Source organism: Heliangelus exortis, chromosome 11 (genome assembly GCF_036169615.1).
Source record: "Heliangelus exortis chromosome 11, bHelExo1.hap1, whole genome shotgun sequence".
In the NCBI taxonomy this organism is placed as follows: domain Eukaryota; kingdom Metazoa; phylum Chordata; class Aves; order Apodiformes; family Trochilidae; genus Heliangelus; species Heliangelus exortis.
This window is the reverse complement of record NC_092432.1, coordinates 5,856,225-5,883,317: the sequence shown is the minus strand read 5'-3', so window position 1 is coordinate 5,883,317 and position 27,093 is coordinate 5,856,225. Positions and strand designations below refer to the sequence as shown.

General features: G+C 41.5%; 2 long non-coding RNA genes across 4 annotated transcripts in view; one reads left to right on the top strand and one right to left on the bottom strand.

Moving 5' to 3' along the window:
• Positions 1–27,093, bottom strand: part of LOC139800807 (uncharacterized) — a 369,707-nt gene that overhangs the window by 84,481 nt on the left and 258,133 nt on the right. The gene's annotated exons all lie outside the window — the stretch shown is intronic.
• Positions 1,873–27,067, top strand: LOC139800804 (uncharacterized). 2 transcript variants are annotated; one of them, XR_011727951.1, is made up of 5 exons: positions 1,873–1,945; positions 8,888–8,950; positions 16,702–16,781; positions 18,925–19,015; positions 25,379–27,067. It is a non-coding gene; the product is annotated as an uncharacterized lncRNA (long non-coding RNA). The 2 variants fall into 2 exon arrangements; XR_011727952.1 differs by lacking the exon at positions 16,702–16,781.

Genomic DNA, 27,093 nt, shown 5'->3' with positions numbered 1-27,093 from the left:
ATCTTTTTTCTTTGAAATTAAAATACCATTCAGTCACAGCAGCTTTAGCTTTTGTTTCCTCTTGTTTTGTCTCTTGGTTAAAACAAGAACAATCATAATAAACATTATCTGAGTTAAGCTCTTCCCATTTAGACACTATACTGAACACACTAATTACTTTTTGTAGTCAGATTGTTATAAACACAAAGGTGCCCCTACACAAAGTGCAAAATGTACTCAGTCAAAAGCAGATTTTCTAAAGAGCCCTCCCAGCCTGACTGGAAGCACAGACTCCAGTCAGGGCTCTAGAGAGAGATGTTTGTAATGTGATTGGTGATAAAATTGGGACTTCACTTCTGTATTGGATTTCCAAACCCTGTCAGGTTCATCCAGGAGGGGGATTCAAAGCCCATCTAGGCTTTGATGGTTGCACAGTTTGCAGGAAGCAAGATCTGTATTAATATTGTCAAAGGACGCTTTTGTGTGGGACATCAGGTATCATAACTTCTAAATCTCCTGCTTGGCTGAGAGCTGATCTGAAAGTATCCTCACCCTCTTGCAAGACTGACTTTGATCTCCAGTGGATCTGTATTGGTTTTTTTGACAATATTGTACAAGAACATCACTACTACCATTTGTATTAGTCTTTTTTTCTATCCTTCCTCCTCCTGAAGTCCTGGTTAGAGTTTGCTGGTGATTATTTGAGGTGGATTGATCTACACTTTACTGCAAGCATTACAAGTAGGCCAAATTTTCATCACAGGTTGAATCATTAATTTGTCACTTTGAGCTAGACCTGTGATGCTGTGGTGCATTTGGCTGCATGGCTGCCATTCAAATAGACATTAATTTTGAAAGAAACAAGTATTTCTTTAGAACAGTTGGTGGAAATTGTGTACAGCTTGGCTGATGTGCAAACAGTTTTGCACAACCCAAGATAAGCAGGAAACTAGGGCTGGAAATTTTTGATAGAATAGATTTACTGGGCTGCAGAAGCAATACTTTCTGAAATCTTGTAGTGTCTACTTACTGGTAGAAAGGAGTGTGCAGTAAAATAATGGTAATATTCACTAAAAAATTTAAGATGGTTATAGAAGTTCTAAAACAACATCATTGCTGTTTTGTTTTTTTTTTTAAAATAACTGCACAAGGACCTTCCTCTGGAAGGGTAGTGAGGTCTACAGAGGCATGAGGTTGGACAAGAAGATGGAGGACAGATTTTTCTGTTCAGTATTTCCATTATTTACTGTATCTGTCTTCCTCTCTTTTTTTTCCCCTCTCCTCTATTTAGACTATGAACCCTCCTGAGCAGGAAGTGTATTGCACACTGCAGGTTTGCTGGAAACTCCAAGGACCACTGTCATGCAAGTAATGCAAAGGAACATTGGATCCATGTTACTTCAAGAAGAGATTGAAAATGTAAAGGAAGACATTAGGCTGGGGAGAACATCAGAATCAGATGGAGTTATCATCCAGGTTGGCTGATAGCCAAGCTGCTGCAAGACTTCTTGGAGTCTGCCTTATGAAATGCCACTTCCAGCAAAGTCAGAACCTGCTTGTGAGCACTGTGGAGCTGGAAAGGAGAAAGCTTTTAACTGTTGTAGAATGTTGGAGAATGTTCCCGAAAAGGTAGGGGGTGTGACCCCCTTTGCTGTGCCCAACCCCATGTTTGAGGGGCCAATTAGATTGGCCCATAATTCTGTGCTACCTGCACCAGGGATTCGCTGTGCTACAGGTAAACACCCCGGGTGTCCAATAAAACGTTATGTTGTTGTGTGGTGGCGGGGGTGTGGTCACAGAAACACTATGTAAGTGAAAGTTACTCTGCAATAAAGTCGAAGCTTGTTTATCAGCCATATTGGTTGCTTAGTTTTCCCTCACTGTTTCCCAACATTTAACCACTGGTGAGACGAACTACTGGAAAAGCCTCATCACAATTCACTGAAGCATAAAGCCTTGATTGAAGGTAAAGGCTTTTTTCCGTCTATGGGAATATGTGACATGTACCTGCAGTGTAATGGGACTGAGCACACTGTTCAGAGAGGTCCTATCCATTGTTTTTACCACCATCTGCATATTTGAGAAGGAAAACAAAATATTTCTAATCACTAAAGGTCTGGGCTAAGTTTTGAACAAAATATGAGTTCAGCTCCTTTATTCAAATCTATTCCAAGCAGCGGGACCTGAGCTATTGCATACTGAAGTATACTGCAGGAGTGTACTTTGTTCCCTTTCATTCTCTACAAACAAAAATTCCTAAGCTATAATAAGGATAATTTCTGTACAGTGCCTTTTCTTCCTTCATATTGCCTTTGGCACTTTTAAGCCTTCAAAGACAGCTACTGTTTCTTAACAGTTTTCCTAACAGTCTGCCCTACTGAGGTAAGACTTTAATTGAGCACACTAACATTTGCATGCACAGCTGACTGATGAATTTTTAATTATCCTGGATACCTCAGGAAAGGTAAGCATACTGGAAATACGTAGGTATTTTTCATTTAGGTTTTTACTTTTCCCAGTGTCCTCTCATCTGTTTTACTGAGATAAATGAGAAGAGGATAAATGGATATCCTAAATCTAGATGGTGAATTTCACTTTTTTTTTTTTTTTTCCCCCCAGAGACCCAAGGATTAGAATCAGACCAAAAAAAAAAAAAAAAATCTGTTGATTAAAAAAAATTTTCTTATAAAAATCTGGAGGAGAAGTTTTGCTGATCAGACTGCTTATAGCTATAATGAGATTTGTTTAATTTAGAGGAGGATCTTGAAACTGAATCTTCTGTATCAAGTACAAAGACATGGAGTCTGACTCCCTTTCAAATTCTCCCAAAGGTGCTGTTCCAGTTTGCTGATCTTACCCACCCAGTGAGTTCAGTACTCTTGCTTCTCTCTCTCTCTCTCTCTCTCTTTCTCTCTCTCCTGAAAGTTTTCATGAGAATTGTTGAAAGGTTTCATTTTTGTTCCACTGTGGAATGAAAATCAGGTGTCAAAATCATGACACCTGGAGCCTTGGGGTTCTCTTTTCCCTTTAATGGAAGGAGATTTCTGTTTTCAGTCTGTCTCCCTGTTCTGAAATGCCTTCTCAGTTCAAACTGCTGTTGCTGAGAAGAAGATGATTGTAGTTTGAGTATCAGTTCCCTGAGACCTGCAACCTGCCTGGCAAGGAACCATCCTCAGGTAGGCTTTTCCTCATTTAAATGCCATTATTCCAAGGACTTGCTCAATCTGTGTACCCTGAGGTGGGAGAGACACCACAGAGAATGGAAAGATGGATGGCAGGCTTGGATGAATGCCCTGGTTAGATTCCCTATATTAGATTGTCTTGCTTTTCCTGGCCCAGATGCTAACATCTAACACATTTTTAATACCGTTGCCTGTTGAGATCCTATTAGAAAATGATTCAGAGTCTGGAAAGTTATGGGGGAAAAAAACCCTAATTCCCTAGAAATAATACAGTCATTATGTGTACACACAATTCAATATGTAACTTGGGTTTTTTATAGCCTCTCGACCATCCTGTACACCAGCTTTTTAAAATTGCAGTCACATTCATTATAAAGTAAATGCCTAATGCAAGTGATTCTCAAAATAGTTTGTAAGTTAAATTTCTATTCGAAATAAAAGTAATGACCTGCAATAGCTCATTAGTGGCCTTGCAGATGTTCATTATTTCCTTTGTCTTTGTCCTGGTTTTTCTCCCCTTGCTAAAAGACAGGGGAGTTGAATGGTTTTGCCTACCTTTAGAGCCATCCACCTCTAGTGACCCATGAAAATGAATATTTGATTCCTGAATGGGGAAATCAGCATCCCCTGGTGTTTTCAAAGGGATAAGCCTGTTCACTTACAAGTGCATGAAGAAGCTAGATATTAAAGATAATTTAAAGGAATTATTTTATATTTGTGCTGAAGAAAATTTTTGTAAATTGTCTTAAAATATCAGATCAAATATTGAGGAGTTCAAGACGTTTTTGAACAGATGGATGTGGACACATGATATTTTGACCTCAGATTGTTTTTAATGATACCCTGGATGCTAGGGGTCTATCTGGCTCCCCATCACTTGTAGATGCAGGAGGAGGGGCAGCTGCCCTCTCTGTGTTCTAAGCCAGATACCCCTTGCAGAACCACTGCTTCAGCACTGAATGCACTTGGCAATTGGTCTGAATCACCACAGCCCATTCCATGACTTCTCTGTTGGATGAAGACTTAGCATCTGCCATGCAGATGATCCTCAGATTGCTGGGGAAAATGACGCAGGACAGAGACAACATGACGTTGCAACGAGATCCTGTGTTAGTCCCAGGAACAGGACTATTCTTAACAGTGCTTGCTAGCCTTAAAAATACACTCATCATTAAAAAAAATGCTGCCTTGTTCACCTGCCTCTCCAAAGGTCCTGAAGTCCTCAGTCCTCCTGCAATGTTCCCTGTTTGTCCCCTTTATGCTGTTCACATGTCGGCATTTGCTGTTGGTGTGGAAATGTACAACTGCTCTCCCCACCAAAGCTCTTGTAGCAGAATATTCCATGAGATTAAGCCTCCTGTATCCCACATGGCTCAAGCATGCTCTGCTGTAGTATGCCCTTAGAGGAAAAATGAGTTCAAAAATGTTATTTATACTTAATTTCTTTCTACCTAAGTGATTTTCTCCTCATTAGCTATCAAGACTTGGAGATTGTCAGTATATTGATGATTGCTGGTAGGGGCAGACCTTAATGCAAAACTCTTTAGAGTATAAATTAAAACATTGCTTGCTTGTAGAAATCTCTCTTAAGTGCTTACTAAAAGTTAAGTTTCACTGGCTGCTTTCTGTGTATGCAAAGGGATTATTTTGGCAACGTATTCCTGAAACAAAACCTGGTAACATGCTTAAAAGCATTACCTATTGTTGGAATTTGAGTTATCCAGTACAGTCATTAGATCACACCCAATAATTCCGTAAAAGTTGATTTTTCCATCCCAAGGTCAATTCACTTTTATTGCATTGCTTCAAGCAGGTTTCTCCAAAGCACAATGCTCCTCTGTGAGCTACCAGCACCATGGCTGTAAACTACGTCTCTGATGCTTACCTTGGACAAAAATTTATTGTTTGAACTATGTTTATTTGGTCTTTTTGTTAAAGAAACTAGTCCATCAATGCTCTTTCTCTGTCCTCTGATCTGCTTTTTTTGCCTAAACACAGAGTACTTCTCTGACTGGGAAATCTATACTGGAAGCATCCTCTTCCCCCTATGCTGGAAGGCAGCTGCTCTCAGCCTGATGTTAAATCTGCCTCTCAAGAGAGAGAAACAAAAAGCTCAGCCCTCAGTTTCTCATAACTTGCATGTGCTAAGTTGTTTTCTTTTCAAAAGTCCCAGCTCCATCCTGATTCAGATCTGCTCAACACACCCATTGGCTTTGCTTCCTTCTTCATCAGTGTGTGCTCTGGTGGGGCAGTCCCTGAGCTTTGCCAAGCACCTTGGTGTCAGATGTGATGCTGACCGCTTCTTCCCCATCCTGCTGGAAACCAACATCGGTCTGGCTTTGTTCATTAGAAACTGACTACACAGTACCACCTGCTGATGGATTGGCAACACAAACCTCCTTTTTTTTTTTTACTGCTCTTTTTCAAAGGCGGGGTTGCCTGCCCCAGCCTTGTTTCTTAGGAAGGGGCCCTCTGGCAGAGGTAGGAATGCTCTCGTGTTCATGCGGTGCTTGAGACTGTCATCTGCTACCACTTAGCAAAAGGATAATGCTGTGTCAGAAGGAGACTTGTGCTTTGGAAGAAAGGCTGAATAGTCTTCATTTTTCAGAGCCTGAAAGGGGAAAAAAATTTTAAAAAAATAGGCTATTCTGATTTACATCAGAATCTGTGCAGGCCCTGTATGGCTTACAAAGCCTAATAGCCAACTACATCTACTTCTGTCACCCATCTCAAAGTTAAAGAATGAAGTATCAGAGTATTGAGGTTGTTATATTCCATTATTCCTCATTAAAATGAGAGCTGATCTTGGTCTGATCTCTTATTTCAACAGCTTTTAACAAGGAGGCACTAAAATCCTTGTCCTCCCCAAAATTCAGGAAATAACCTTGTGTACTCTCAAGTTAGGAAGCAGGTTTTGATTTTATTGAATGAGTAATACAGTGAAATATTGATTGTAGCTTTTCAGTTGTTGATTCTGAATCTGTCACTCACCCCAGGAAAGTTCCAGTAACTTCTGGCTTAATAAATGTCTGCAGAACCTGCCCCTTCCTAGGAAAAAAAAATCAGTGTTATTGCAGCCAGATAACTGTCAAAGAGAAAAAGTGCAAAGCCAAGAAAAAGAGGTGACAGAGCCAGAATTTGGTATTTTGCAAATCCACATTCTTGTCTCCTTCAATTATCTACAGGGCAATTAAGAACAGTTTATCCTATGTCCACTAAAACACTGCTGCTTTCAAGACCTTCCTTTCTCCCCAAGTTGCATGGATTTCGCTCTCATTTTACTTTTTAGGTTTTTTCATTCTTTTTCTCCTTTTAAGATGTGAAATACTCTGGTGCATGAGTTTAGGTTTTAGAAGGTTTGTTTTTTTCCTTTTCTTTCATCAGGACAGAGTTCCATTTGTTCAGCATCTGCACAGGACAACATCTGGAGCCTCAGGAAATTCAGCTGCTCTGTGTATGACGCTTAAATGAAATTACTTTTTCATGCACTTCAGAAGAGTATCAAGAGCATCTCTCTGACCAAACAGGGCCTTTTGTTCTCCTTCAGCAAGTGTTTCTCATTAAAAATGTCATCTCCCTAACAAATTGCTTCATTGCCTTTGCAGCTGGGGTTATTGTTTTCATGGTTTTGTACTTGTGTGATTCTCTAAGGGAGCAGAAAGCTGGGCAAAGTGGAGCTTGGTTTCTTCTCCATTTGTCCTCTGCATGCTGTGCTTTGATTTCCCACCTTTGGGGTGGAGAGCTATATCTCAACCTCTTTACCCTCTGGATTTGCACCCTCTGGGCTGCCCATGTGTGGCTGCCAGCCCAGCCCTCGGGCCATGACCATGGTGTGGGATTCTCCATGCTCCCACTGAGCTGCTCTCTGACCACCTTTCTCAGCTCTCCCAGGAATGGAGGGTGAAGGCAATGAAAAAACAAAGGCCAATTAAAAATTAAAATATTAAATTATTTTTAAATTGGACAAATCTGCTCCTTTCATAAGAAAGGCCAGGTTTGGTGTTTTTCATGGTTATTTTTCTGAGGAGAGTATGCAGGCAGCTGAATTCACAAGAAAGCCTTAGGGACTTAGGAAGTTTGCTGTGACTTTGCATGAAAAGTCTGGCCAGAAATAAAACTAACAGGTGAGAGAAGGAGATGGAGGAGGTGAAAGGAAGCAGCAGGCTCTAGTAATGCAGAGTACGTGCAGTCCTGTACACTGGTGAGCAATCTTGCAAAAAACCTCACCTAGCAGCATAGAACTAAAGGAACTATACAATTTCAATTGAAGAACAGCTTAGAAAATGGTAAAATAAAATAAAAAATTTGGCAGGAAGGGCACCTAAAAACCTTTTTTTTTTTTCTTTCTTTCTCACCTCCCACTTTTCAAACAGTTTTGCCTTCTTTGTGCATTTTGAAAATCGTATTTTAGTTCTTTATCCCAGTTGGAGAGACACACACCAAAATCCTACTGTCACAGAACATTTCAGGTTGTCAGCTTTGAATTGTAATTTCAAAAGACAAGTTATAATTTAGAGGCTACATTTCACTTGCATAAGTGTTCATAGCATGGTAACACACAATCTGCTTAAACTCTTTTTTTTTTTTTTTTTGCTAGGTAACTACAAATTACCCCTTAATATTTTCACCAGCCATATAAACTTGCTGGGTAATCAATTTATACAGTCTTGTCTCCCACTTTCACAGTTCTAGTTCCAGTCCCACAGTATTTGCAGAATTTCTACAAGTGTTGATTCCTGTAGTCATGTATTTTCCTAAAAATGCAGATTTTCAGTTTTTCAGATGACAGGAGCTATAAAGCTGAAAGACTCATGCCTAAAGCATCATAAATGAGAATGTAAATAATATCCCCTCAGTTTTATCGTTCTTCACAAATCTTGTTGTTATTTAGACATTCTGATGTTTAGAGCTTCACTTTGAAAATCCAGTTACTCCTTCATTTAAAAAAAAAAAAAGATGGGAATCGGGTTTGTTTTCTGGTTTGGTGAGTGATTTGTTAATGGGCTGGCTTTCTAGGTTTGTTTCTCTATTTCAGCTGAGCCACCAGCAGCCATTTAGCTCCCAAACCACACAACTGGGGCACAACTGATTTTACTACATCACCTCTCCTCCTCCTCCCATCCCACTTCTACCCAATGGAAAAAGTTTCCCTGTGCTAAATACAGCCCCAGTCGGCCTTACACTGCAGCAGCTCTATTTCAGGCTGTAGCAGAAACATTGGGCACCACACTGTGGAAAATAAGTATGTAGCAGTTGTAAATATACACATATATTTATGTGTATAAAATGGTGCTAGAACCCACAGTCTGTAATTTGCGGGTGTCCTTTAACTACATGAGGATAAATGGTTACAAATGAGGACCTCTGGTCTTGGCTAAAAAGAACCTACTTTCTTAATCCTATTAGTAAATCAAAAAACATGTATATCCATGGGGGTTTTTTAGTGCAACATTTGGCTTAGATTTACGCTGGGATAACTGAACAAAGTGGAAAACCAAACAAATAAATATGATTATCCTGCAGTGTTTGTTTCATGGAATCAGGTTCTGAAATAAGCAGAAGTGGGATGCTTTAAGGTCTGTAAACCAGACATGGGCTATTCCCATAATGAGATCTACTCCCTGAATTAGGTCTTTGTGCTTCCAGGAGCTTTTTCTTCTGTCTGTTTTGCTACAAGCTTGTACTTCTGCTGGAACCAAACAGCATGTTAAACTTTTGCTTTTCAGAGGCCCTTGAGTTGTGAACCTTAATACAGGAAGCCCTCTGGAAGCACTGACTGTCATCAGAGGGTAAGCTCAGTCTTCCAATATCCAGGGTGTTCTAGGATGCTTGGTTTTGAAATGCACTGAGGGTTATATATGTTGGGGATGTGCACAGCAATTTGGGAATAGGATGAAGAAAGAAACTTAGATGGTTAATGGATATTGGGTGATGGTAGCTCTCTGAGAGCAACACATAGGGAAAACTGGAAGGAGATGTAGCACTCAGGAGCTACAAATTGTGTTCCCAGCCCTTTTAGCTTTTTTTCTTATTCTTAATTAAATGTGCATATAAGAGCTTTCTCTATTCTGTTTGTTCATGATAACACAAATAAGTTTTAGCAGGTCTTCCATGACCTCAAGGAGCTGATGACCCTCTGGACTCTTGATTTCCCACCTGCATTTCAGTGGGTTAATTTCTCTGTGGCAGTTTCTGATGGCTGCTGAGCTGTGGCCCATCTGCTTTTTGCTTTGAAGCTGAGATATTCTTGTCACAACAGAGAATAAATGTTGGGCTTCATTAATTCATCAGCTTGTTACCCATTTGTTTCAAGCTTTTCCTGAACAGAAAGAGCAAAATGAAAAACCCCAACCCAAAGCAAAAACCCTGCTAGCCCATCTGTATGTGGATTTCCTTTCTTTCATCTCTCTTTCATCCTTTCTCCATCTCCACTAAAGCTCATTTAAAATCTCTCCTTTGTCATCTGGGCTATACCATACACACTCCATCTCAAGGTCAGCTCTTTATTTTCTATTTCCTTAGATACTTGCCCCAGTCAAATCCCCGCCACATTTTATCTCCCTCTTACCAGTCTGACATTTCAGGATTTGTGGTTTGCTCCCAAAAGCACAGGAATGCCTTTCCCTGGCTTTTCCCTACATGTATGCAGCAAACAGATTTCATAGGCTTCCCAGCTCCAGGTGCTGCTCAGCACTTTGCTGTCTTTTCTGTTTTCACTCTTACCAAGTGAACTCTTCAGGGTTTCTTCACCAAAGTGATAGCCCTGCCCAGAGCTTGATGGTTTCACAGAGGTCTTCAGCTACCTGGTAGTCTTCTTTATTGGCTCAGTTTCCCTCTAAAGACATCAAGGATGAAGAAGGAAAAAATAAAAATAATAATGCTCAAATTAGCCTGCCACAGAACCCTGACTTTGTTGATCCCTGTGAGACTGGGATCTCTTTTAGTGCCTGCAAGACTGGAAAACTTATTGGAGAAAGTGTGTTCCTGAGATGTAAATTCAGGACTTCTAACAGCAGAAGTTTTTAATTTGGTTACATCTTTATAAACAACTGCAAACAGTGCCAAGACAGCTGGTAAAGCATTGGAGGAAAAAATAGCCAAAAGCAGTGGTGATGTCTGAGCTGCCTAGAAAGATGTGCATCTTCTGGGGGGATGGGAAGGGAAAGAGTGTTATGAATGTGAGTCAGGGTTTTTACTCTTGAGGAGAAACAAGCCTAAGAGTTTGGGTTTGAGTTCCTTTGGGCCCAGAGGGAAGAAAGATATCATGCTTGGAAAAAACCTGGAGTGCAGTGCTGAGATCAGAAGCAAGGCTCAGGCAGGAAAAGGGCTGTGATACAGTGCAGATCACACTGTAAGTGCAGCCCTTGGCACAGGTTCTGCCTTTCTGTGAATCCTTGTGTCCTGCACTAAACCTAGTGGGCTCTTTATACAGCTGTGATACAGGAATAAATTGTCACAAACATTTCCCCTGTCTGTACTCTCCCCAGTGTCACTTCGTCTCCTGTTTAAGGAACTGTGAACTCCACAACTTTCTGGAATATTTCTCGTTGGTATTTTCCTTGTTCTTATACTGAGCTTCCTGATCGTTTATCCTTCTGGTTATCCCAGCCATATAATATCTAAGTGTTCCTCATGCGAAAAAAACCCAAAGATCAGCAAAAGCAAGGTTCGGGTATCTCTGGGTCTTGTCTTCTTTATGGCTAAAAAGCTCTCTTTCCTTCAGATGTGGAGGGATGGTGGTGCTGCAAATGTCATCCTGGTTATAAGGAAAGAGGGGGGAATGGTTTTCCCTGTTTCCCAGAGGTGCTCTAACTGGATTTGTCTCATTTCCTCTGCAAGTTCATTCCACAGCTGGATCTCTTCAGCCAGGAGACTTTGTCTCTGGCTTTTGCAATTTTTTTTTTTTTTTCCTGGACTGTGTGATCTGTGCTGTCATGGAGAAGGCAGTGTAACTGCCCAGGCAGTGTACAGATGGAGAGAAGGTTTGCAGTGTACCAGGCACTGTACTAATTACTCTGGAGATCAGTTCTGAGGACCTCAACGTGGGAGAGAGGCAGACAAAGAGCAGGTGGAAGTCATGGACTGGTTCATGTGGGTGAAGTCAGGGAAAGTAACAAGTCACAGGGGAGTCCTTGCTTTTGGTCTGAATTTGTCTTGAGACATTGTGTGAACCATGGACACTGCACACAGCTCCAGCACAGACACATCTGGGGTGGCAGGTGCCATTTGCTCTCAGTTACCAAAGTTGTGTCATTGATATCCTTTTATTTTTAATTTGGCTTTTATACCAAAATCCTGCTCCCTGAAGAGGTGGGAAATCTCATTTCCAGGAATTTCTGACTGTCTCAGCAAGCTCTTGAAAGCTCGTCAAGAGTAAGGATGACTCTCTGGCCCCACCTCCTTCCTTTTATTCCCTTTTATTAAGAGACTCTGCATTCAGACAACCAAAGTGCTGAGGAAGAGCCAGGCAGCAGAGCACAGAAGCACAGACCTTGAGTTGCTCTGGGATCTATGGTGACTTCCCCTGTAGCTGTAGTTTGCAGTTTTCCCTTTGTGGCTTCAGCACTCTTCTCTGCTTCCATGAACCTGTTCCGACTGATTTACATCTACAGCCAAACTGGTTTCACAGAACTGCCTATTAAAAGCTATGCTCTGTTCTCCACCTGTTTGCTCATGTTTGGATACAAGGGTGATTGCACTTTCCCTGCCCTCCAAGCCCTGATTCTGAAGTCCATCCCAACTGATCCTATCCCATCTCCAAGCTCCCTGGCCCCACCTCATAGCTGGTTGTTAGTACTTGGCAGCACACCTTGTTCTGAGAGGAGTTTCTGTAACTGATGGGTGAGTGACTTGATTCAGAGTTTGGTTTGGATAAGCTCCCATAAATTGTAATTCTTGACTGTAGGTTATCCAAACCATCTGAGACTCTAAACTGGCCTGGAAGATCCAGGCTGCTTTCTGAGATTTTGACACTTCCTGATCCCATAGATGCTGCAAATAACATGGTATTGTATGAGAGGTCAGCCCTCTTGTCTCAGCTGGATCCTGCAAAATGAGTGAACAAGTAAAGAAGCCCATCATACCTAGCTAATCAACTTGGGTGGGAGCTCCAGAGGGCTGTGAGGAGCTCTCTGGCTCCTTGTGATTGAGCTGTATGTTGGCAGGAAGTGTAGATTGGCATTTGATAGAGAGGGGACTAGAGAGAATCTGTTTGGTTTGGTACCACAGTGCACTCATTCATGGTTAGGTCTGGGTGGAGGAAGGATTTTGCATCACAATAAGTGGCTGATGGAGCTGGCTTTGTTCAGGAAAAACCCACTGGATGAGACTGTGACTGTCAAATTAAAGTGTGTGTTTTTGCTTGATGTATGACCCCTCATAACTGTGTATGTATGAACCTCCAGTGTCATGGATAACTCAATCTCCTGTCTGTAGGGAGATTTGGACATGAGCAGACTGAGCAGTCCCTTGGCAGAGCCTCACGGGTTCCAGCATGGAGTAGTTCAGTGACTTTGAAGCCAAAAGATCATTGTGTTTAGAAGTCACCACTGAACCTATCCTCCCAGACTTTGTTTTTCAACATATTAATGCTGGCGATTGATAATTACTAAGGCAGGAAGATTAATGTGGAGGGAAAGTCCAACCTTTTATGAATCATCATAAAGATCCAGCTATGGTCAAAGATTTGAATAGTTTTTTGTAAAATAACTTGCTTATTCCTATAACTCCAGTTGTGGATGGATTCCCTACAGAGTTTGTGGATGGGATAGAGCTTGCACCTGCACTGCCAAGTCTAAGAGACAAAGAGAGCAGTCCCCTGACCTGATGATGTCATTTATTTTCACTCATCATTGAATCTGTTTTTCTTATCTGAGCCCAAACACACTGGATAAAAGAAGAATTTTTGCCAAACATGGACATGAGATTGGAAGGGATAAAAGAGCTCCCAAAAACCTACATTCCTGTTATGCTCTAGTATGTTCTTCAGAGCAATTTGCAATGTCCTGGTGTTTTTGCTTTACATACTGCAACCATCCTTTCTTCAGCTTTATTCTGCTGTGCAGCCCTTCCTTTCCATGTGCTGTTAGACTTGTTGTGTACGTCATGAAAATACTGCTAAATCACAGCTGTCTTCCCAAACAACTGGCTCTTCCTTTTGCCAATTTTGTTCAGTCTCTGAAAAGCTACAGGACTTGTGCTGGGCCTCATTCAAGCTTAAGTGATGTGCTCAGTTAAAAACACAAAATAAAATGCAGGACACTAAGAAAGCTATGTTTTGATTAATTCTGTTACTGGGTTAATAAGGTTTTTTTTTTCCTTCTTTTTCACCCTCTGAGTGAAAAGAAAGAGACAGAGTGAGAGACCCAAGTGGACACAACTAGAACAAAGCCATGTTTATGATTAGTATGGCTGAAAATATCCATGTTAGGCCAGGTGCAGATGGCTAATTCCCCCAGACTACAAGCCAATTTAAACCATAATTCCTGAGATAGACCACTTTTCCCAACATTAATGGGAACCAGCTGCCTCCTATTAATAATATGGATGATTACAAGAAAAACGAAAAAAAAAAAGTGGGGGACGGAGGAGTGAAGTTAAAAAAGATATTTTTTTCCAGACTATTGGCTACATCCTGCTGAGGGCAATATGGAAAGCTATGGAATATGAGTCTTGAAAAACCTGTCAAGTTAAATACGCACAGTGTGTTTGCTCAGAAGGAGGATTGAGTTATCTGTGTACTTTGTGTTTTAGTGACAGGGTTATTTAAGGGTTAGAAATTGTATTTACTTAGTTATTTGCTGGTTCTTGCTCTTGCCTTCCCTCATCTGACACTGGATGGTTTTGATTAGCTTCCTAGGAGGGGAGCCCATTGCCTTTGGTGCATCGAGCCTGGCTCTTGCCACTGGAGCCTGATTTTGTGTGAGATTGTAGAGTACATCAAAGCAGAGGGACAACAATCTGAAATGTTCTCCTGAGATTCTGGCTTGCTGGTTCAAGAAATTTGTTCAGGTTTCCATTATCACTGTGCCAATGTGAGATGAAATGTGAAGACACAGTAATTCACACGATTACACCTTGGTGTAATACCAATGTGTCTCAGGCGTGAGGTTTTTCTGTGTTCTTTGTGACTGTTTTCCTTTGGTTGGTTTTGGGAACCTGAGTGGAACTTATTTTAAAAAGTAAACTGAATGAAATACTTATTTTACTTCTTTGGAAGATGAGAGGAAAAGGCCCATCATACCAGTCATCTTGGCTGCACTCCTTGTTCCCTATGTAGAAATGATTCTGGACACATTGATCATTAGAGACTGAATTAAAGAGACTCACTACAAATGTCTCTTACCCCTCAAGGAGATGAATAGGAGGCAATACCCTTTTTTCCAGTTATTCTGCTAGGATTTTGTTGATTTTGTTGGATTCTTGGAGATATTTAGCTCATGCAGGTTGCATTTCTTCATCCCTTTGGTGGCTGTCTCTGGACAAGTGGAGGAAAACCCAGCTCATGGCATTGTAATTCCTGCTGAAGGGTTTGTAAGGGACATCTTTGTGTACCTGAAGAGATGCAGATGGAGTAAGCTTGAATTCTGCTCTATTCAGCCGTGATGCTTTCCCAGAAGGGAAAGAAGTGGGAAGAAATGGGGCAGAAACACAGAGTAGGACTTTGATTCTTTAATTCTGATCATTTGGTATAATACAGGAAGCCAGGAGCCATGGTTCTTGGGAAAAATTTCCCTCACTTATCTTCTGTCCCTTGCTAGACTACAGGAAGACCCCTTTTTTAAATCAAGAGCATTTTGTAAATCAAAGCATTTTCTAAATATCAAGTTCTTAAATGACAGATCTAGAAAAAAATTAAAAATATATAGCTATTGAGATTTTGATCTCCTAGCTAAACCATGAAACTGAGGACATTCCAGCCACATATCCCAGTGTCAGAACTTTGTCTTCATTCACATATCTTAGTAGTCCAGCCCCTGCATGGGTCACCAGAGCATCTCTCTGAGGTATTTACTAAAAAGAAGAAAACTTCCACTGCCTATATCCAAATTTCAGAGCAGCATTTAAAGCAGACATAGCACAGGTAACAGGAAAGAGATTTATTTATATAATATATATATAATATATATATTTTTCTATGTATGTAAGTAGAGAAGAGTTGACGTTGTTTCTTTAAATAATTGAAAATATCAGCCTCAGCTGACAGTAGCTCACTAGATAACAAGGCTGGCTGTGGAAAAACTGAATAATTAGAGAGTGGAGATTCTTAGTGAATGGAATTGACCCTTGGAGGCACACAGAAAGCATGATTTGTGGCTCTGAAATGCCAGCGGTCTGGACCAGCATTCCTCTTGTCAGTACAAACCTTGTGTTTTTATTGGAAACAGGTGTCAAAACAAAACAGCGTTTGAGGCTGCTGCTGTGGGAAGGAGGGCAAGTCCAGAGAAAGCCAACCTGGTTTTCTGTTTGTTGCCAAAAATACCAAGCCACTGCTGCCCATCGTGCTCATATGGAAGGGCAGATGGTAAACACCCTTACTGTAAAGAAAATTGGGGAAACCAGGATGACTGTGGCATCTTGCTGTACTGTGATGTTGCCCAGATTGAAAGTTCATATTCCAGGACTTCCTTGAAGTGTTGCAGTGAGCCAGTCCTGATCTTTCCTGGACAGGTAGAGGAGCATTCAGGGCAGACCAGCCAGTCATATGTAATATTTTATTCTGTATGGGCTGTCAAAACACTTTGAAAACTTTGTAAATTATGAATCTTGGAACCATAAACTGCATTAAAATTCAGTGTAAGAGATGAGAGTCCTAGTACCTGGTGTTCACATAAATAAGTCTTTCAGTTTGTTAGTCTTCTTTTTTCTGACTGAAAATTATTTTGTTGGACTGATGTTAAACATCTGCTGCCTTCTTTGTGCTCCTCCATATCCCACCTTCTGAGATGGTTTTAATTCCTGGGTGAATTAAATGCTTTGGAGTGCTAAAGAACCCAAATTTCTAATGCACTTCAGGGGCTTTCAGAATGAAAGGCAGGGGCTCGTGTGTAGAGTATTTGAACTCCATTTCTTCACTGCTCTCCCAAGCACAAATAGCTTTGAGGCATTAGTTTTACCAAAGATAATTTCCCTTATTAATTAATTGCACAAACTTCATTGACTCCTGAATGGAATGTCAAAAATAAATCCCCATTGTACAAAGCTAAATCCATTTTTCTGTGGTCTTTGACCTAGCTCTTTGGTTTTATTTGTGTCTGATGCATTTTAGTGTCCATTTTACTGAGCAATACTATGAATCAGGCACATTTTGAGAAAGGTTGTTATGAAATAAAAAATCCCAGAGATCCTCAAATGGAGGGAAGAAGATCTGATAGCTGGCAGACTGAGCTGTGGATGGCTTGTTCTGGGGACATCATCTATCGAGCAGGAAATTGGCACAGGAGGCCCTTGGATTCTAGTGGAATTGTAAGCACACTCTTCTTACAGTGGTGGCACAATAGTTTTGAAACTAGGCAGATCTTCTGTGTTTACTTGTTGGCAGGTCCTGTGTTTTTGGCTGGCAGCCACACTGAAATGTGTTTGGTTTTAATTGACAGCTGTGGTCAACACTGCAGATCCCAGGTAGGTACAACTAATCCTGACACTGCAAGGCAGGAATGGACAGCAGGCTTGTTTTCCAGCTAGCCAGAGACTCAGTCTTTGGCAAAGCAAAGGCATTTTGCCTCTAGACAATTTCCCCTCAAGTTCTGAACTTCCAGTCTTGTACCCAGCACCTCTTTGCATGCAGCCCATGTACATAGTCTGTGATCTGCTGCAAGCCAAGTGACTTTGTGCCCAACTTTGATGCAGTGGGAGGCCAGGGGCTGCTATCCTTGTACAGGAGATGTTATTAGAGCAGGGAGACATCCAGAGGTTTTTTTTTCCTGGATTTGAAATATGAAAGCAGTAACAATTACACACAGACCTGTAGTTTAAAATATGAGAGACATTCTGTAAGCCGTAGTTTGTAACAGTTTAGATTTAACCTCCTATTCCTTGTGAGAGAGTTTCAGCCTTGGTCTCAAGAGAGTAAGAGAGTAACACAGGACGTTTACAAAAGTAAAGCAGAAAGAATAGCATATGTGCAGACTTATGATGGCTTGCTTAGTCATGACATCTAATTAGGGACAGCAGTGATTTCTGGGAGCCACAAAAATGTTACTTGCAGTTGGCATAAAATTCTACTCGTGACTCTCTCAGTCTCTCTGTCTCCCTTGTCTATCAGTTGTGCTAAAATGCTGTATTGCTGGTGATGCATTCCTGCTCATGTTATTGTCTTCCTTAAAAGATAGTTTCTCAAGGAATTCTTGAACTTCCCATTTAAACTCCTTGCATTTCAAGTGACTGCTGAACAGAGCTCCATGGGAAAGGGACTCATATTTATGGTGAAAATTTTGCACCCAGGTCAACATATCTCCAATCAGGGTTTAGGTCTCATCCTTATTAAGAGCTTAGAGCTCCAACAGAGAAAAAGAAACAAGGTGAAGATAGGTGCTACCAAAAGAGGACACTGAGGGGAGAGATTTACTGTGACAAAGATCACCAAGGAAAGTTGGCATGTCACATAGGAGTAAATGGGACTCTTGTTCCAACCCTGTGTTGTGGGATTGCTCCTCTAGGCACCCAGACTCTGACACAGTCAGCAACAGCTTCAGAACAGGACTTCAGTCAGTTGAGATATTCCTCAGCCTCCAGATACAATTACTGGTAGTATCACCACAGAGACACATCCTGAGGACAGGACAGCATTTTTTAATTTGAATTATTTGTTTTTTGGAGGAAGTTGAAGAACAGCTCCTATTTGCTCATTTTTAATGGGACTGCAAGAGCAAGGTGGAGACTTGGCTGTTCAGAATTTTGCAAAAGCTATTTCCAATAGCAAAGTAGCCCTGTTTTCTCCTTCAGCAGGTCTTTAAACTATGCAGTACTTGTTCATCGGCCTCAGACTTTGATTTGGCACTGCTATATTGTACAGATGTAGCAATCACATTTGTGAGCCTGGAACTAATTAAAAATGGAATATTTTAGATCAGTCATGGTGAGTGTGGCCAGATTTACAGGGAGAATACAAGGGAGCTTAAGGAGCAGAGTGATCTAGGCTTTTAAAATGTTCTTCCTTCAATATTGGTTCATTACCTACAAGCCAGTTGGGTTGGTCCTTTACATCACTGTCTTTATGCACCCTTAGGCTGGTTAAAGTGGAGCTTTAAGGAGACAGGCATTTCATGGTTTGCTACATTCCAGATGCATAGAGAATCATCTCTAATATCTGCCTGGAAAGGCATTGGCGGTTTTTTCCTTTTTTCTTTTTTTCTTTTTTTTTTCTTTTTTTTTAAGAGGGCATGGTTGCCAAGCCTGTCCATCTGCTTAATGGGAAACAATGAGTTAAAGGCAGTGGAGAAAGGCAGTTCTCATAGAAGAATGAGGCTATGAAAACAAAACCAGGTGAGGAGATAGATGAGGTTCTGGCCCCGTAGCAACCAGATGTCTGATAGCGGCACAGAGTGGGGCAGAGCCATCATAGGTACTAATGTCACCTAAAACTTGGAGGCTGCACTGATTTCCATGAATCTCTCCAGGAAAGTCAACTCAGTTTTTGAGTGACTGAAGAGAGAGCTTGCCTGCAGGCAGCCCAGCAAGAACTCTGGGGAGGAAAGATTATCCACAGAGAAATTATCTAGTGGATCACCATAATTTTCTTCTTGCTCACCTCTGTATTTTCTAGCCTTTGCTCCTCCTGGCTGCCAGCTCTACACCTGCTCTGTGCTAATTCAAGCTTAAAAGCAAAGGAAAAACCCCATGGTCTCTCCTACAAGGTAAGCAGGGTTCATTATGGATCAGTGCTTGTTCCCTTGCACCTCACCAACAGCTTGCTGGAGCTGGGACTGGCAAGCAGTGTGCCATGACACCAGTCACACACCAGTTACACCACTCATCACAGTCTGGTGGTGACACTGGGTTCCTGTCATAGCTCCTCTGCATCCCCTGGCTGCCTCCTGGGCTACAAGTGCTGAGTCAGGATCTCTTCACTGTGTGCAGACTCTTTGATGGGCAATTTGATGAGGTCCTAAAGAGACTGCCTCCAGGCAAATAAATAAATCAATGACAATAATAAGGCTGTGCCCTGGATGTTCACACAACTGGAGAATGAAAAGCTTACCTGTAGGCTGTCATTCAGGTGTGGTATTCCTTGTAAAATGTTCAGGTGGCAAAACCCATTACTGGCTTGTACCTATGAAGGTAACTTTTCAGTCCTAGTGCCCCACAGAAGTTCATTATTTGCAAACTGCAATGGTAACGGTTAATTTTTTATCACATAGCATTTTTTTTTTCCTTTTAATGCTTGAAGACCTTTAAAAATAATTTGTAGATCAGGTGGTCAAGTGTTGAATGCAGGCAGAGGAACTGTGGTGGGAGGTGATCAGGGGGGGCTCGAGCCATTAGCACCAAGCTATTCAATCCCAGGGACCCAAAAGGCCCCAGGGGGTTCTGCTGAGGGTGTCCAGCAGATGCCTCAGTTTATCCCCCCACCTTAAAGAAAACTAAATAACAAATCAACTTTTGTTAAACATGGTGTAGCTTGCAGTCTCTGCAAGGGGTTCTTTGCAGCATGGCTTATATTACAATAAAAGTGATTTAAGCTCAGCACCATTGTAGGTGATATGTTCCCTAGCTGCACTGTAACCAAAGAGATTGTTGCAAGGTCTTGAATAAACATTTTGTAAGCCTTGCTCTGAAGCAATTTACACCAAGCAGCATTTATTTCAGGAGTGCCACCTAGTTCTTGTGTAGTTGTGATAGGCCAGGAAATGTTTTCTATCAAACGTGGTGGGAGTAAACAGAATACCTATTAATAATGTGGCAGGAACCGGACTAAATGCAATATTTATGGCTCCTTAATTCTTTTTTTTTCCCCCACATTAATATGGGGAAATCCCAAGTTCACTCATTGGTTTCAGTGTTGAAACGGAGCAGCAGACATTAGGTGGTGAGTTGTGTGCTAAGCACCTTAAAACTGAACCTCATCAAAACCCCAAATCTGCAGAATGGAGATGGAAATGTTGTGAAGCGAGGCTTCAGTTGGAGAATTCTTGCTCCTTTTTGCTCTTGCACAAATTAGCAGAGTTCTAAAAACAGCTTCTAATGCTCATTTCTATTGGCACAGCCACTATTGATCGTGTCCAGAAAGAGGAATGGAAAGACACGACAGAATTGGCAACATTCCCCAGCTGTAGAGTTTGGATCTAAAACTTTGTGAAAGAACAGGATTTTTTTGTATGTGTCTGGAGGTTTGATTTAATCTCTTGTACATGCATGGAAAACTCATAGTGCTGGAGTATGGGTTTTTTCAACAGATAAGATCTACTGGGTCTGGTGCTCCGTGGCGACTGCTTTGGTGAGGAAATTTCCAACCTGGGAACAGTGGCCTATGCAGGAGCAGCATCTGCAGGTGTCCTGGTCTGGGCCAGGATAAAGGTGATTTTCTGTCTTGTACTTCTGCTTTTAGCTAAGTCTCTTGTAAGTAGTTGCACTTGCTGAAATTAACAGCAAGTTTCTCAGAAAGTGTGTGCTTCTAGGACTGATAACACTTGATGTTTATAGCTACTGCTAGAGACTGGTATGCAGAGCCAAGGACACTGCTCAGCTCTGAGGAAAACTTTTACCCTCCAGAAGGAAGAAAGAGGTCCCACCTGCAGCCTCCTTTGGGGAGGAATGGACAAGATAGATGCCAGAGTTGACCAAACAGAGTATTCCATCCCATATACTCAGGATAAAATTGAGGAATCACGAGGGCCAAGCCAGATTTCCTGCTTCCGGCTGCCTGCCCTTCCTGCCTTTCCTGTTTTCCTTCCTTTACCCGGCATCCTGGAAGGATCCCATCCGTTCGTCTGCCTGTGGTCCTGATCCGTGCCAGCCCATATCTGTGTGTTCCTGCCTCCAGTTCCTGACTGCTGCCGACTCCAGGAGTCCAGCCTGGACTTTCCCAGGGCTGCCCTGCAGCCTCGGTGGTGACGTGAGAGCTATTGGGGTAGAGGGGGGAGGAACATGGTATCCATTTTCCTGTATATTTGTATATATTTAGTAACTTTTTCCTATTTATCATTACTGTGTCATTAAAGTTGTGTAGTTTAGTTTCCAACCAATAAGTCTCTCTCCCTTATTCTCTCTCCTTTCTTTATCAGGGAGGAGAGAGAGATTAATAGAGAGTGTCTGTTACTCGGTTTAATTGCCAGGCCAGTGTTAAACCGTGACAGCAGGAAAGAAGGATCTCCAACCAAGGGACCAAGAAGTCAAAGAATATTCCCAATGTTGCCAGACATGGCCCAGCTCAAATGTCTCATCTAGGTTTTTTCAAGAACATATTTTTGTTTTCTTTTCAGTTGTTCAGTCAGCTGAAGCAGGTATAGTACTTAAAACCTGTATTCACTGGATACTGGAAACTTTAGCATGAAGATTTTGGTCACATTGTGATTAATACTTGCCCATTTTTTGCAATATCTTTTTTTTCTTGTGTTGCAACTCACTCGTTAAACTCATTAAATTTAGTTTTCAACCAAATGCTTGCACCTGGAAGTGCAATTATTATCATCTACTAGTTTCCATTTTTTTAAGTTTTAATCTCTCTGGTCTCTTCAGACAAGACACAGAAAAATTACTGTGTGATTGAGCCAAGAAATATAAGCATTATTATTAACTAACACAATATAACACTGTACGATTTGCAAAATGGCAACAGATTGGCAATTGATTGTCCAAACTGTATGGTAAATATGTCCCAGTGATGAGTGGCTTAACAGAAAACAGGAGAGAAAATACCAGAAATAAAAATCAATATTATTATAAATATTATTTGCTGCAAGCAATTTAAAAAGCTCCACTTCTATCCAAAACATTTACTTTAAATTATATGCTGGCATATTCTGGAAATAACTATGATAGACTATTTTTAAATTAGTAGAACACAAAGGAGTTTCTTCTTTATATTCTTTTTCACCTCAACAAGTTCTGATTTCTGACTAAATAGACTAAAATAGACTTGGATAAGAATTTATATGTGTGTGTGTACACATGTAGCTACTTTCTTTTGTTATTTAGTTAGTTAGTTTCTGGTTTGGACTACAGAACTGTGCTCTTGGAAGCAGGTGGTTTCCAGCATTTGAAGAGATCTGTAGGTTAAATTAGTTATGTTTTGTATTGCAGGGAAGTATTGCTACATGCATTTTCATGACATTCCTTTCAGGCATCTTTTTTGGGTTTCTTTCCAAAATTTTATGAAGTAGTGATTTGCTTTCATAAAGGAATTGCTCAGTTAAAAATAACAAATATGGTATAGCTAATGTGGAAACTAAGGATGTCAGAGGTGATGTGGAAAACACTGGAGCAGACCATGGGCTGAAAGGATAAACAAGCCCCAGAAAAAGTCAGATGAAGCTGTTGCAGAAACCCCAGCTTTTTCCAAAGTGACGACAGTTTGGGAGCCACAGATGACTTTTTGGGGGCCAAGAGACTTTCCTCTGGTTGGAGCAGATGAGACAGTTTCTGCCTGGCCAATGCATCCTCACATTGCTCATTTCTGGGCAAAGGATTTGAATGTTGGTGGTGCCCCCAACCCTGCACCCCCACTATGGGATGGTCGAGTGTTCTCATGCAAACTATCATGTCCTTACAGTTTCAAAGGCAAACACACACCTGTGTCCAGGATGAGCATTTTGTATCATCTTTATAGGCTTTAGCAGTATTAGAGATCTCTGTAGGCACTGAAATTTCTTTATTATCATCCCAGGAAGCCCTGGTAGAAATGCAGATCAGGAGTTGCTGTTTCAGCAGTGCCCCATAAAACTGGCTGACAGTCCTGGGAGATGCCTGCCCTGTCCCCAACATCACACAGTATCTATGCTGCAGGTGGTCCCTCATGACCAGGGGCACTGTCATATGTATGTGTTGTTTTCCTGGTTGTGCCACTAAATATCATGTTGGCTAAGGGTTGACAGACAGCTCTGATGGCATCATCTCTGCTTTTGAGAACATCCATCTTACCAGATCTCCCAGAGCAGTCCTCCAGTTTGGCCACCAAAATGAAAATTAAACATCCTACCCACTGGAAAAACTAATTTGAAAATACATTTTTAACCCCAGAGCAATCTTTTTACCTGCAAATGTAATTGTGTTCCTTTAAGAAGATGTAATTAAGTATCCGTATGGCAGACCATCAGTTTTTACAAAGCATCTCTAGAGCAGATAGACATCATTACTAATACAATTCTTGAAGGTGCAGGCAGGAAAATAAATTGGTTGTCATTGGGACATCATCAATATAATGAACATCTGACATGTAGACTGTTTCAGATGAAGCAGACAGAGAAGAGGGGGAAAAATTGTTAATAAGAACAGCAGACAGGACACTGCAGTCTCTTATCTGTCTCATGAAATATTATTTGCTGCCAACACATCATCACAGTAAAGAAAATCTGCTCTACCTGGGAATAGATGAGAAAAATAAAGTGAAGAGACACTTTCAGGTATGTCCTGAGAAGCTCTGCTGAATAATGCTGGTTGAATCTTTCACTTTTTTATTGCATCTCAGTAGCTGCTTTCATTTCAGGCAGGAAATTGATAGTTTGCCTTGTCTTTTATTTCCTTTTACCGCTACAGCAAAACAGAATTTCTGATTTTTGGAACCAGACCATCTCCAAGAGAAGTCAGTAGCTAACACTGTCATTTAGACAAATACAAAGCAGAGCTGCTTCAAGTTCTACAAAGCCTATGGGGAAATTTGGACGTGCAGCAATGAAGACCCAAATGCCCTTGGCTGCCTCGGGGATTTCCGGCACTGTCTGAAGGATGTGGGGGAAAAATTCCAGGGTTGAAAAGAGCTGAAAATGTTCCATGATAGTGTCCCAGCTCAGCACTCTTCAGTCTCACTCATCTTACATGGATTTAAGCATGTGTTTATTGTTAAGGGTAGATGCTAAATTCAACAGGAACACACTGCTTTTCCAAGAAGGGCCATAGCTCCTTCTCTGATTCATGAGTTATTTGGGAAATGAACTTAGACTCTTTTGGGTATTTTCTTCCAATATTCATTAGCAAGTTTGGATGTTGTGCACTCTTTTATTTGACTGTTTCCTATTCAATTTAAGTGGTGGATGAACTAAACCACACAATACATTTCCTTTTCCCAGTTTTAGATGACTGAAACACACCAAAGGAGAAAATTTTCACTTTGTATGCTTGGAAGAATTTTGAATGAACACTTGCTCTTGTAAATGGGATTAGTGAAAGCGTTTGTCAACGTAGTCACAAAGATCCTCACTTATCAGGATATGTGTGGGCCAAAGCCCCACAATTCAGAACAAACTGCAAGAAGCCACAGGAGAGATTCCTGATGCATCTAGAGCAGCTTGAAGCACCGTGCACACCCTGGGCTGATCAGGAGGGATAAATAACCCTCCTTTGGCCAGAGAAAGCACAGTAGGCAATGTCAAAGTTTACATGGATCCTGAAAAAGCCAAACCTCAACAGGATCAAAAGTTCAGATAAACATCCTAACACTCAGAGGCTAGCATGAATGCTCTCCAAACCTATCCAAGCCATCTGGGCCCAACTTATTAACCCAGCAGTGTCATGAGAAATGGTTTTCTCACAAGGTTTCTGACGCTTCCTGTTGTTTGACAGGCAGGAAATACCATCAGCAGAGTCTTTCTTGCTGGAGTTCATCATTTTCAGTGTGAGCGGGAATCAGAGAGAGGAAAAAGGCAAAGCAGTGTGCTGGGTTTGGGGGAGGGGAGAGAAAGGATACAGAGAATGAAAGTTAATTGAGTTTTCTAATGGCAGAGAAACAGACAAAGCTGGAGAGGTCTCAACTTTCGTGGGAACAGGCTGCTGTGTCAGGTGGTGGCAAGATGTGTTTCTAGAAGTGGGACTTGCCTTGCTTGTTGCTCCATCCCAGGTGAAAACATCTCCCTGTGACTGGGGAATGCAGCAGGATGAGAAACTTAGCCAATATGAAAAGCTGCACGCTCAGTGCTAAAAAAGACTTTGCAGCTCTAAAAATCATTTTCCCTGTGAGGATCCCAAATCGCTAACAAAAATCAATATTTTTTGTTACTTTACAGGGTATCTGGCATCCTAAGAAAGCTCATTGTCCTTTAAAAAAAAAATATTTTTTTATTTTCAAGGCTTTGATTAAACACTGGGCTACCTGTTATGCTACATGGCATCAGCTCATTGCTCCTGGGTGACGGGACAACAGCAATCTCCTCTGATGATGAATTCAGCTGTTTGTGGCTGAGCTGTTTTGCTACAGAGCAAGCAAATGGAGGATCCTTTGTGTGCAAGTCTGAGGCTGTGTACACATGTACATGAAATTTCCAAAAGCAAACAACTGGCCTTTCTAAAGCCAAATTCCAAGCAAGAAACCAGCTCAGCAACTGTGGAAGGTGTCTCTGTGTTTCATTGTTGATAAAAGTACAGCCCACAGTGACTCAAACCTCAGGATGTGGTGAGAAGCTGAGAAGAAAAGAGAGATAGAAAGTGGGGGAGAAAGGAGAAACAAAGCCTTTGCAGGATGAGGAGTTCAGACATGCCAGATTTCTTTGGCACAGAAGTTGCTGTTATGAGCCTCTCAGACGCTTAATGTTTGATTCTCCGCTTTCTTTTCACTTGGCGCTGAGCGTGAAGATTTTGATAACAGCATCACAAAGTGTTTTGAATTGCAAAGCTGACCTGCAAGTGACATAAACAGCATCTGCTTCTTATGCTACAAGTTGGTTGTGCAGGCAGATACCTGCCATGTGAGGGCTGTCATCATTCTGTCGCTAACCTGCGTCTGCTCACGGTGACATAAATGTTGATGATCACTTTCCTCCACACCAGCCCTTTCTTGAACTCTTCTGGGAAACCAGAAGGCAGCTGCCCGAAGGACAGGGACTTGGCTTGGAAAAAGGGAAAATACAGTCTGGAAGCTGAATGCTGAAAGTAAGCATTGATTTCCTATCAGAGAGGTGAAACGTTCAAATTTGCTACGCTACTTTGGTTTGAAAGGCATTTACCAAGTCACCAGGACTACCAGGTGTGATGTGTTCAGATAAGATAACACTTCAGGATTCATTCTCAGGCCCCAGATTTTATTTCACCAGCTCCAGCAATTTGCAGCATCCAGCACGGCTTCTTGCTGAAGGAGCTGGAGTGACTTGAAGCTTGGTGGCCTCAGTTTCTCCTGTGATGCTGTTGTCAGACATTTAGCTATGGAAGCACTAGTTCAGGCATGAGGAAGGAACAAAGCTGTCCCATAGCAGATGGTACCAACCTAGCAGAACAGGTCTTTTTTTCTACTGAATATGTGTTTTCCTTCACTTGCAGTGAAAGAGGAATGCAGCTATAATATGAATGAAGTGAGAGCAGAACAATGTAAGGGATGAAGAAAGTAAGAAATGGAGCAAATAGCATGAAGACTGTGTGGGCTTGTCTCTCCTGGCAGGTCTGATAAATCCTGTTGAGTTGACAGATACTGATTTAGCACCCAGACACAGTCTCCACTCTCCGGAGGAAGATTTAAAAAGTGAACCTGAGCCTCTGTAGCAGTGATTTTCACAGTGCTGGTGCTGGGGAATCCAGGAGCTGCTCAGACAAGGTACAAGGAAAATAACTAAGAAAAGCAAGTCCATTAGTGATAGACTTGCATTGCTACACTTGCTCCAGGAGGCCTTTAGAGAAGCCCAGGAGGCCCACACCTGGAGACAGATTGGAAATGAATGCTCTGTCATCAGTCAGGACTGTTTAGGCTTTGATGGCTGGTCCAGAGCGGGAGCCAAACCAAGCTGCTCTGCATCAACTTCATTGATGATGATGAGAGTGGGACATCAGTAGCCCTGGGAGAAAGTCTCTTTGAAAA